At 46.4% G+C, this 10,820-nt stretch overlaps 1 pseudogene; it reads right to left on the reverse strand.

The window, feature by feature from the left end:
* Positions 1–10,173: 10,173 nt before the first annotated feature.
* Positions 10,174–10,343, reverse strand: LOC127200919 (uncharacterized; annotated as a pseudogene).
* Positions 10,344–10,820: the final 477 nt, after the last annotated feature.

The raw sequence follows: 10,820 nt of genomic DNA on the forward strand, positions 1-10,820 counted from the left end.
AGCCAGTACTACAAAAGAAACCCTGTCTCAAAACAAACAAAGCCAGGCATGGTGGTGCATGCCTTTAATCCCAGCACTTGGGAGGCAGCCAGGCCTGGTGGCAAACATCTTTACTCCTGCACTTGGGAGGCAGAGCCAAGCAGATTGCTGTGAGTTTAAGGCCAGCCTGGTCCAGGACAGCCTAGGCTAACACAGAGAGACCCTGTCTTGAAAAAAACCAAACCAACCAACCAAACAAACAAAAAAAGTGACTATGATATAACCCCAATCTTTGCCAGGCTCTTCACACTTGACCAGCTGACTCACTGTGTTATTCAAGAGGACCTCAAATTTCTGAAGGGAAGAAAGTGTGTGTGTGTGTGGGTCATCCCTGTAGTTGACCCCCCCCCCAAAAAAAAAGCCCTCTTCCAGTTCAAAAATAATTCCTCCAATCAGGTCTATCTCCTAAAGCAACCGGAGTCGTCATCTCCTGTGCATCCTCCATACAAGTGAAACCACCGTGATCTTCAGGGTCAGAGCCTGGGACGCTGTGTGCTAACTGACTGCACAGACGCTAACAGCTCTGAACGCCACATCGACTGAACATCTTGGCCAAAGTTTGGGTGAGATGGGCCAAGTCTGACCCAGCCAGCTATTGGAGGAGTTAGTGGGAGAGATCATCTGTCTCCCCACAGGCTTGGAGGCACTTAACACTGTTGTGAAATCACCAAGGAGAACAAGCTAAACAAAGCGCGTTCTCTCTCTACGAAGCAACACAGAGCACAGCTAAGACAAGCTCCGCATAACTCTGCTCGGACTTCCTGAGAGATGGAGGAGATTAGAAACTGTCCCATGTCCTCCTCTTCTTCATTCTTCCTTCCTTCCTTCCTTTTCTTCACTTTGCAGACCAGTCTAGCCTGGAACCTTCTCTGTAGCCCAGCTGGTCTAGAACTTTCAATCCTCCTGCTTCATCCTCCTAAGTGCTGGTATTGCAGGGGTGAGCTACCATACCTAATTTACATATTTTTTCTTCTCTCCTCCCCTTTCCCCTCCCCCTCCTGTCCCTCTTCATCCTCTCTACGCGCCCTCCCCTTCTTTTATTTACAGTGCTGGGACCTGAACCCAGAGCCTTGCATATGCCAGGAACCAGAGCATATGCTCTACCCCTGAGCTCTTACTTCTTTTTTTATTTTTTATTTTTTTTATTTTTTTATTTTTTGGTTTTTCGAGACAGGGTTTCTCTGTGTAGCCTTGGCCATCCTGGACTCACTTTGTAGACCAGGCTGGCCTTGAACTCACAGCGATCCGCCTGCCTCTGCCTCCCGAGTGCTGGGATTAAAGGCGTGTGCCACCACGCCCGGCTTTTATTTTTATTTTTGATAGATATTTTTATTTTTATTTTATTTTGTTTTTTTTCCAGAGCTGAGGACCGAACCCAGGGCCTTGCGCTTGCTAGGCAAGTGCTCTACCACTGAGCTAAACCCCCAACCCCCTGAGCTCTTACTTCTTTGCCATGCCATTGCCACAAAACTCAGTGCCCATACTGCTGGAATGAGTGTGTTTTAGTTTTCATCAGTTACTATCTAAGTTAATCTTGAGGAAAACAACAACAACCTCCCAGGCTGAATAACTGTCTGACATTAAGAATTTACTAGAAGGGGCTGGAGAGATGGCTCAGAGGCGAAGAGCACTGGCTGCTCTTCCAAAGATCTTAAGTTCAATTCCGAAGACCCACATGGTGGCTCACAACCATCTATAATGAGATCTGGTGCCCTCTTCTGGTGTGCAGGTGTACATTGCTGGCAGAACACTGTATACATAATAAGTCTCTTTTTAAAAAAAAGAATTCACGCCGGGCGGTGTTGGCACACGCCTTTAATCCCAGCACTCAGGAGGCAGAGGCAGGTGGATCCCTGTAAGTTTGAGGCCAGCCTGGTCTATAATGCGAGTCCAGGATAGCCAAAGATATACAGAGAAACCCTGTGTCAGAAAATAATAATAATAATTCACTTGAAAAATGAGGTCCATCTTGACATGTAAGCATTAAGTAGCAACACTCCTTCCAGGGAGCATGGACTTGCTTTCTGGCTACTAAATATTAACTTATATTCAAGATGCATTACTTTTTAAATGTTCCATATACAAGGCAAGGGGGGGTAGCTTGGTTGGTAGAGTACTTACCTGGCGTATAGGAAACCCTGGGTTTGATCCTCAGTGCCATATAAAACTACCAGGGGTGACACATACCTGTAAGTCAGCATTTGGGAGGTAGAGGCAGGGGATCATAAATTCAAGGTCACATTAGACTACCTAGCCAGTTTGAGGCCAGCTTAAGCTACATAAAAGCCTGTCTCAAAATAAATGAATGAATAAATAGATAAGAAAGGCCAGTGAAATGGCTCAGTGTGCACAGGCTCTTGTTCTCAGGCCTAAGTTTGATCTCCAGGACCCAGGAAGGAAAGGACAGATTTCAACAAAGTATCCTCGGACTCCCATATCCCACTGTGGCACCCACACCTCCACACAAATCAACAAAATATAATAAAAATTTAAAATAGAGTCAGGAGAGATGGCTCAGAGGGGAAGAGCACTAGCTGCTCTTCCAAAGGACTGAAGTTCAATTCCCAGCACCGGCAAAGTAGATCATCTGTAACTGGCCAGACGTCCAGGGCTGTGGTGGACACTGCAAATCACCGCACCTGCACAGAAGGCCTCAATGCCATCCATCCCTGCCCTAGCACACACTTTCCACAGCCCTTGTCAGTTCTAATAATCCAGTGTAGCAGAGCCACTGCAGCTGCACCCCTGACCCTGAAAGCCCAGTCCTGGGGCTGCCTAGGCCCCTCTGCCATACCGGCCAAGCCATTCCCTTATTTGGCATTTTGACTGGTTCCAGATTTCACTCTTATAAATAGCACATTAATGTCTTTGCAAGAATTACATTTTTACCTTTTTTGGATTATTACTTCCTTGGGATATAGTACCCAAACTGGATTTAGTCGGTCAAAGGTTTGGCGTTGCATAGCTCTTACTGCCCACTTGCCAGAATGTTCCTCGGGGAGATGATGGTTATTTGAGCAGTTTGGTTTTTTTTATTTTTCAATACTGTATCCATTTTCGAGAACCATGATGGCTCCTAATGTTCCAGGACTTTGGCTTTTCCTAAATTTCCACAAAAACACATTTAGGTATTTTTGAATGTTTGACCAGGATTTTTTTCCCACAACACAAAATAAGATTGAACTTCCCCTCCTCCTCTTCCTTTTCCTTTTCCTCCTCCTCCTTCTTCTGTGGGGAAAAGAAGTTGGGAAACATCAAACATCACCAATACAGTGATGTCAGAGGATATTTTTTGGGGGGTTGTTTGTTTGTTTGTTTTTTGAGACAGGGTTTCTCTGTGTAGCCTTGGCTGTCTTGGACTTGCTTTGTAGACCAGGCTGGCCTCGAACTCACAGCGATCCACCTGCCTTTGCCTGCAAAGTGCTGGGATTAAAGGTGTGCGCCACCACCGCCCGGCCAGAGGTTTTTTTTCTGTGGCTGCACAGGAACTCTTTCTGGGTAGCTTGGCTGGAGATAATCAGCTTCTTCACCACCCCCAACACACACACACACACACACACACACATGCACACACCCTACATATGCACACACACACCACATACACGCCACATACTCACAAACACACACACACACCCCACATACATGTATACACATGCCCCCTCTACACACCACACATAACAAGAAAGTAAATAAATACATGCAAACAACCTGAAGACCCCTTGGGTATCTAAGTGGAAAATCGGTTCTTCGCCGTGCTAAACAAGTAGTGTACCCCTGAGCCACACCCCCAGCCTTACTTAGTCACTTATTTGGGAGGAGCAGGGTTGTTGTTTATTTTGATAATGTGGTTTGGATTGTTTTTCTTTATTTTTTTAAAAATATCAACCAAAAAACTTTAGAAGAATTTTAAATTTTGTTTGCCTATTTCATGTGTGTGCACGCATTTGCACTCAGGCGTGTGTGCCACGGTGCACATGTGGAGGTGAGAGGATGTTGGTTCTCTCCTACTATGTGGCTTCCAGGGCAGAAGCTTGGGTCGTCAGACAGCAAGTGTCCTTTCCCCACTGAGCCATCTCCCCAGCAAAGGTAGGCAGATCTCTCTATGATCACAACAGACACTTTTTTCCCTTTCTGTTATTGATACTCTGAAAATTGTGGAGAGTAGAGGAAGACACCAATGCACACATGTGAGCACTCACACACACACACAGCAAACACAGGCACACAGACAAGCACATACATACATACACAGCAAACACAGGCACACAGACAAGCACATACATACATACACAGCAAACACAGGCACACAGACAAGCACATACATACATACATACATACATACATACATACATACATGAACATGTAAGTTAAATGTTATATTATGTCTTGACATGAACTCAAAAAAAAAGAAATCACCCATTGATTATTAGTTAGGGACATCTAGATTCTTTGTGTGTGTGTGTGTGTGTGTGTGTGTGTGTGTGTGTGTGTGTGTAGATCTTTGGAGGGGTGCAGATGGAGGGAAGAGGTCAATCTTGGGCCTTGTTCCTCCTTAGGTGCCATTCACCTTATTGTTTTGAGTCAGGGTCTCTCACTGACCTGGAACTCAGCAAGTCAGCTTAGGCTGGCTGACCAGCAAGTCCCCAGCAGCCCACCTACTACCACCTCCTCAGCCACATGTCTGCACTACTCACATCCGGCTTTTAGGCTGGTGTCAGGGACCAAGCTCTGGTCTTTTTTTTTTTTTTTTTTCTAAGTATTTTATTTAATTTTTAATCTATGTGCATTGGTGTGAGGGTGTCAGATCTTAGAGTTACAGAGAGTTGTGAGCTGCCATGTGGTTGCTGGGAATTGAACCCGGGTCCTTTGGAAGAGCAGGCAGTGCTCTTAGCCACTGAGCCATCTCTCCAGCCCCAAGCTCTGGTCTTCCTGCTTGTATGGCAACTCGCTTTCCTGAGAGAGCCATCTTCACATCCCTTTTATCTAGAGTCTTATATAAAAAATTTGCATGGAGCAAAAGGACAATGGAACTAGCCAGAAATAGATGTAGGATTAGATTTTTTTTTTTCAAAAAGCTACTTTATTTAGGGTTCTTAATCGCTTCTACCTCCCTTCAAACCCGCAGAGCAGAGGTTAATAGGGGTAGTGCAATGTGGACCTGTTTAGACATAGTTCCTTAGGGTGAGGGCAATTCCACTCTGCATTGTCAGGAGACCAGAAGTCCAGCCCAATAGCAAACACCAAACAGAAACACGAATCAGCAGCGGCGGCACCATCCAGCAGAAACAGCCAAACCCCACTGAATTGGCAGGAGTCAGAGGAAGTGGCCAGAGTCAGCCGGCGTATCAGGAGAAGCTCTCTGGAGCATTACTCTCTGCAAACTGAAATGTTGGAAACAACGAAGACCAGCGAAGTGATACAAAAGTGTTGTCTCACTGTCTGCGGGCTCCTATTAATAGCGTCTTAGAGTCCGCAGCACAAGCTTCCAGCCAAACATCACGCGTCCTCTCACAGGTCTGTTTTCCTCTAACAAAGGTCAAGGGACTGTCTTCAGCGGTGGAAAAAAACACTCCCACATCCCATACTTGGGGGATCAAAACAAAAAAAACACATTCACATGACACAACCGAGTCTTCAAAGAAACCAGAAGCTTCCATTTCAAACACAGAGCATTGTTGTTGCCTTCTTGTCAACAGTGGAGAGCCAGGAGGCTGTGGGAAGACGAGGAGAAAATGTGATTCAAAGTCCGAGGAAGACAGAGTTTCAGAAACTGAGAAACTGGAAGCCACACTCAAACCTCTGTTTAAAAAAGAACATGCAAGCCTGGAGGCAGAGGCAGGCAAATCTTTGTGAGTTCGAGGCCAGCCTGATCTACGAAGAGAGTTCCAGGACAGGAGAGAAACCCTGTCTCAAAAAAAAAAAAAAATAAATAAATAAAAAAATAAAAAATTAAAAATTAAAAAATTAGAGCCGGGCGTGGTGGAAAAAAATTTAAAAATTAAAAATTAAAAAATTAGAGCCGGGCGTGGTGGAAAAAAATTTAAAAATTAAAAATTAAAAAATTAGAGCCGGGCATGGTGGCGCACGCCTTTAATCCCAGCACTCGGGAGGCAGAGGCAGGCGGATCGCTTGAGTTCGAGGCCAGCCTGGTCTACAAAGTGAGTCCAGGACAGCCAAGACTACACAGAGAAACCCTGTCTCAAAAAACCAAAAAAATTAAAAAATTAAAATTAAAATTAAAAATTAAAAAAAGAACACAGAAACCAAGCGACAGTGGCACATGTCTTTAATCTCAGCACCGGGGAGGCAGAGGCAGGTGGATCAATGTGAGTTCGAGGCCAGCCTGGTCTATTAAATGAGTCCAGAACTCCAAGGCAACACAGAAAAACCTTGTCTTGAAAAACAAGCAAAGAAAAAGAAAAAGAAAAAGAAAAAGGAAGGAAAGAAAGAAGAAAAAAGAAAGAAGCCAGGTGGTGGTGGTGGCACATGCCTTTAATCCCAGCACTCAGGAGGCAGAGGCAGGAGGATCTCTGTGAGTTCGAGACCAGCCTGGTATACAAAGAAAATTCCAGGACAGCCAGGGCTGTTACACCAAAAACCAAAAAGAGAGGGAGGGAAGGAGGGAGGAAGGGAGAGAGAGGGAGGGGAAGAGGGAGAAAGGGAGGGGGGAAAGGGAGAGAGGGAGAGGAGGGAGAGGAAGGAAAGAAGCTGGGAGATGGTTCAGTCCATAAGTGTTTGCCATGCAAGCATGAGGACCTGTGCACATATGCGTAGCAGCTCACACAGGAACATGTGCGCATATGTACCCACACACTCACAGAGAGAGAAAGGAGGGAGGGAAGGAAAATCAATCCAGAAGGCTACAATTGGCCCCTGCTTGTGTGTTAGAACTCTATGTTACACATCCTACGAACCAGGAAACCATGCCTGCCTCGCTGGACAAGGCCTCTTTTATCCTTGTTATTTATTTTATTTAATTAGATAATTAATGTTTTAATTTGGAGACAGGGTCCAGGCTAGCTTCATCAGCCAAGCCCTCTACCAAACAGCTACAACCCCAATCCGCGGCTGCCTCAGGCAGACGCGCAGGGAAGCACATGCTCACAGCGCCTCCTGCTGGTCCATCACTAGGGATGGGCTATACTGGGACTGACATTATTGAAGGGTCCATCAGAAGCGGGAAAGGCAGACGAAACTGCAAAGCTTTGTACGAAACTCCGGACAAGCTCGCTCACTGTAATCACAACATGGGATATGGATGAAGCAAAGGAAACCAAGAGCTTGGACGTTGCCACAATGACGGCTTTTCAGACTTTCGGAGCTGAGTAGAACCCTTCAAGACATTCACACCAAAGGCATCAAAAGTGGAAAGTTCGCGCCGAGACTCGAGGCACTCCACATTTGCCACCGCACAGCTGTTGTAGCTCGAGGGACCGTCGGCCATTTCTAAACCTCAGATTAAAAATGTAGCCCTACTTCTTACAGCTTTCTCCAGAAATAGTGCACATCAGTGACTCCCGTTGTCTCTGGGAAACAAACACTGTTTGAAATATGTTCTTGCACGTGGCTAAGCAGGACTTTTCTAGTGCCCAGCTGGTACCTGTACTGGTGATATAAAAACCTGAGTTTTCTCCTGAATGCTCTTAGAGTAGCCCAGGTTCTGGCTGTACCTCATGTTCACTGTTGTTTTTCCCTGAGTTTACTTTGTGAATTAACTAGGGGATTTAACCTCTTTTTGCCAAAGAGGGAAAAGTACGTGTCTTGTTTAGTAAACAAAAACATGGACTGCCCGCCCCCAATTCTTTGCTTAAAAATTGTATTGCCGTCCTGTTTGTGTGATTGTCGTGTCCTGTGAATTCTGTCCATGTTAAAATAGGGTGCTGAAAAGTCATGGCCGACCGTCTGTTATTGTAGTGGAGGTTAAACCATTTACTTTATGGAGTTTACATGATTCTGTGTGTATGCTCATTGTAATAAACTATGCCAAATCAAAAAAAAAAAAAAAAGTGGAAAGTTCTGCTCACTTAATGTCTCTTAACCAGGGTTACAGAAACAAGGAAGAAACACAGGCGCAGGATGAAGTGTAGGGAACTGGGGACCTACCTCTAGAACCCCATAAAGATTAGTCCCTAGGGCCTAGAAGATAGCTTAGAGGGTAAGAGCATTTGCTGCACAAACATGAGGACCTGAGTTCGAATCCCTAACACCCATGTAAAACAGCTGTGCATGGCTGCACGTGTCTGTTATCCCAGCACTGGGAGGTAGAGACAGGTGGACCCTAGAGCAAGCATCAGCCTAAGTGAGAAAGAGAGAGAAAGAGAGAGACTCAGAGGAACAAAATGGAGAGAGACAGGGCGCGGGGTGTGTGTGTGTGTGTGTGTGTGTGTGTGAAGAAACCTGACATTGTCCTTAGGCCTCCCCATGTACAAATATGGAAAATAATAAGCCCTGGTTTTTCAGTTACAGGATTGTGTGTGTGCCTACCCTGACCTAGAGACCTCATGGCGACAGACATTACAGTGGGAGGTTTGACATCTATAGCTTGATGACTCAGTTATCTTTCCGGCCAGAATCACCCAACACCCTTGGGCTTTGAATTATTTATTTGACCCAGAGAAAACAATGCTACTTTCCAGGACAGGGAAGATAGAAGCCATGGTAGTCTGTGCTCCTTTACGGTACATTATCAGACATGCCACTGAGCAGGCAGACAGCCCGGTGCCTCCATGATGGGCTTAGGAACCAGGCTCCTGCTCAAAGATATGCCTCAAAGCCAGGCATGCTGGTACACATCTGCAGTCTCAGCATTGGGGAGGCAGAGGCAGGAGGATCACTGCAAGTTCCAGACCCCTCTGGGATAGATATGGAATATCCTGATTCAGAAAGAAACAAAGAGAGAATGGGGGCATGGAGAGGGAGAAGGGGAGCAGACATGCTCAAGCAGGCTCCTCCTCCCTCCCTAAACCTGAGTCAGTATCCTCACCTAAGGGATGACCTATCTTCCTGAGTTCCTATGAAGGTTAAATGGGTGTATTTTGTGTTTGTTTCAGTGGAGAGGCAAAGCCCAGGGCCCTGTGCATGCTAATCACATGCTCTCACACTAAGCAACCATCACACCCTCAAATGAGTCGAGATTTGGTTTGTTTTGACTCTGTCTCACTATGTTACCCAAACTGGTCTCAAACTCCTACATTTAGGTAATTCACCTCCCTCAGTCTCTTGAGCTCTGCGGGTGTTGGCCACCATCCCTGGTTCACAAGGGTTTACCCATCTGCAAATGAGGAATGAGATCAGGCCCATGGAGTCAGAAGAAACAACCCAGGTAGGCACGATGGCGCGCACCTGTAGCCCTATGCTGCAGGGGCAGAGGCAGGAGGACCTCAGCTTGGAGGGCTGCCTGTAAGAGCTTGTCTAAAAACATGAGATGGGGGGAGAGGGGAGGAGGGACGAGAGGGGGGAGGGAGCAGTAGCAGCTTCATGTTAATCTTCCTCTTTACCCTCTTTTTTTTGTTTTGTTTTGTTGAGACAGGGTTTCTCTGTGTGGCCTTGGCTGACCTGGACTCTCTTTGTAGACCAGGCTGGCCTCGAACTCACAGTGATCTCCCTGCCTCTGGCTTCTGAGTGCTGGGATTAAAGGCGTGTGCCACCACTGCCCGATCCCTCTTTACCTTCTTATCACTGCCATATTTGAAGGGTCATGGATGATGCAGTTTTTTCTAGGCTCTAAGCAACTTTGAGGCTATCTGCAGCTCCAGAATTTAAAGGAGGAACTCAGGGCAGCCATCCTGCTGAAAGAGAGATCAGCCTGGTTTACACAGTTTGGTCTGTTCAGCACTAGTGGTCAGGATGCTGGACACCAGGGGACCAAAATCTTCCCAGGTCTTGTGATGCACCCACAATTCTCCCCTGCCCTGTTCTCCTTAATAATATTCTCTACTTCCCTGTTCTTTTTGTCCCCCTCCCTCCTTTTTTTGTTTTGTTTTGTTTTTTGTTTTTCGAGACAGGGTCTCTCTGTGTTAGCCTTGGCTGTCCTGGACTCACTTTGTAGACCAGGCCTGCCTCTGCCTCCTGAGTGCAGGGATTAAAGGCATGCGCCACCACGCCCGGCTTTGTTTTCCCTTCCCCCCCCCCCCGAGGGGGTGCACCGTTCCTGGAGGTACTGCAATACCAGGTCAATGTGTGGCATGGATGGAGCAAGCTCCTATTCCAACTCCTACTTCCAAAAACCCATAGAGGACGTATCAGATATTAAACTGATGAGAACAGATACTACACTTGATCTTAGCCAAACGCCGAGAAGCAATTATTTACCTTAAAGAATTATTTTAGATTTAGTTTACTTTATGTCTATGAATATTTTGCCTGAATATGTGTACGGGCAGCATGTATGTGCCCTGGTGCTCAAGGAGGTCAGAAGAGGCCATTGCATCCCCTAGAACAGAAGTTACATTATAGATGGTTGAAAGCTACTTTGTGAATGCTGAGAACCCAACCCCAACCCCCTGCAAGAGCAACAAAGAGCAACAAGTGCTTTCCCCCCACCCCCAGACAGGGTTTCTCTGTGTAGCCTTGGCTGTCCTGGACTCACTTTGTAGACCAGGCTGGCCTGGAACTCTGTCCTGGACTCACTTTGTAGATCAGGCTGGCCTGGAACTCTGTCCTGGACTCACTTTGTAGTTCAGGCTGGCCTGGAACTCACAGAGCGATTCCACCTGCCTCTGCCTCCCGAGTGCTGGGATTAAAGGTGTGTGCCACCTTGCCTGGCCCACAACAAGTGCTCT

This window comes from Acomys russatus, chromosome 16, assembly GCF_903995435.1.
Source record: "Acomys russatus chromosome 16, mAcoRus1.1, whole genome shotgun sequence".
NCBI classification, from domain to species: Eukaryota; Metazoa; Chordata; class Mammalia; order Rodentia; family Muridae; genus Acomys; species Acomys russatus.